We start from the raw sequence: 1790 nt of genomic DNA on the forward strand, positions 1-1790 counted from the left end.
AAAAAAAAAAAAAAAAGATAATCATCATTGTAGGATGAGATTATTCAGGAACCACTTCTCCATCTAATGGAATTTGAGTAACTGTTCTGTAAACCTAGGTTGGTAGAGTTTATTGTCTTCCAAGATATCCTTGGCAACAATGTACAATGATTCAGTACAGGACCTTTTGTATAGGTAAGACAAAACTGGGAGGAAAATAATAAAAACCACGCAGGCTTTCCAGATGGAAATGGAGGAAATATGGTATGCTACCAAGACCATGGTCTTTGGAGTTGGGTGAGTCAGTGTTGAAGTGCCCTCATACACTCTGCTGTTGTGGTACTTCGAGTGAATTGCTTAACTCTCTGAGCTGCAATATTCTTCTCTATAAACATCAGACTCTACTACCTAACACACACAGGAGTGTGAAGATGGCATGCAATCACCCCTGCAGAAGTGCCTAAGACAGTACCAGACACAGGGCAGTTGCTCACAGGATCCTATTTGTTTTCTTCTCCCTTTTCATTCTAGCTGCAAATCACACTGGTTTTAAGTCAAAGGCATAATTTTCTTAGTCTTAGAAATTACAGGACAAAATGGCTGTTCTTAATTTTGCTGTGATGTCAGGGTCTCAGGCACCAGAAGATGCTACTCAGAGGACTGCTCACGTATGCAGCATCTTTGGACTTGCTCTCTGAGCCAGTTGTCTTCATATTAGATAATTTCTATCAATAATGCTGCAAGTCAGTTAAAAATGTACATAGTTTCTTGTTTGTAATCTTGTCAAAGACTTCTTATCATTTGTGTATAGGAGGAAGCTATGTCTGACCTTTAAATATCTTTAAATTAATAAGAAAAGTAGGATGCAATGTGGTTTTGTATACAAGATTACAAATATGTATGTGCGTACAAGGTATCGAGAAATATGATAAACATAGCTATGTTTGGGTAGTGGCATTATAGGTTATTTTTCTAAAAAATATTTTTATGAGTCTTATTTTGACACAGTTTTCTCAATTAGGAAAAAGAATATTGGCCGGGCCCGGTGGCTCAGCCTGTAATCCCACGCTTTGGGAGGCCGAGGTGAGTGGATTGCCTGAGCCTGTGAGTTCAAGACCCGCCTGGGCAACTTGGTGAGACCTCATCTCTACAATAAATCAAAAAATTAGCCGGGCATGGTCGCACGCTCCTGTAATTCCGGCTACTTGGAAGGCTGAGGCGGAAGGATTGCCAGAGCCTAGCAGTCAAGGGCTGCAGTGGCCGGGAGCGGCCACTGCACTCCAGTCTGGGCGACAGAGTGAGACTCCAACTCAAAAAAAAAAAGAAAAAAAAGAAAAAGAATATTTAAAAGTACACATATCTAGGCTGGGTGTGGTGGTTCATGCCTGTAATCCCAGCACTTTGGGAGACTGAGGCAGGAGGATTGCTTGAGTCCAGGAGTTTGAGATCAGCCTTAGGCAACATAGTGAGACTCATCTCTATAGAAAATTAAAAAATTAGCCGAGCATGGTGGCACAAGCCTACAGTCCCTGCTACTTGGGAGGCTGGGGTGGAAAGATCACCTGAGCCCAGGAACTGGAGACTGCAGTGACTGCACACCAGCCTGGGTGACAGAGTGAGACCCCAACAACAATTTAAAAAATTATATATATATAGTGGTTATGGCTACTTAAAATGTATATATTGTCAGCCGGGCTCGGTGGCTCAGCCTGTAATCCCGCACCTTGGGAGGCCGAGGTGAGTGGATTGCTTGAGTCCGCGGGTTCGAGACCCGCCTGGGCAACTTGGTGAGACCTCATCTCTACAATAAA

General features: G+C 42.8%; 1 protein-coding gene across 1 annotated transcript in view; it reads right to left on the bottom strand.

Moving 5' to 3' along the window:
• The window catches only part of LOC103261771 (lymphocyte antigen 75), an 81544-nt gene that overhangs the window by 20987 nt on the left and 58767 nt on the right, over positions 1-1790 (bottom strand). The gene's annotated exons all lie outside the window — the stretch shown is intronic.

Source organism: Carlito syrichta, unplaced genomic scaffold, assembly GCF_000164805.1.
Source record: "Carlito syrichta isolate Samal-C Ts95f unplaced genomic scaffold, Tarsius_syrichta-2.0.1 Scaffold304002, whole genome shotgun sequence".
NCBI lineage: Eukaryota > Metazoa > Chordata > Mammalia > Primates > Tarsiidae > Carlito > Carlito syrichta.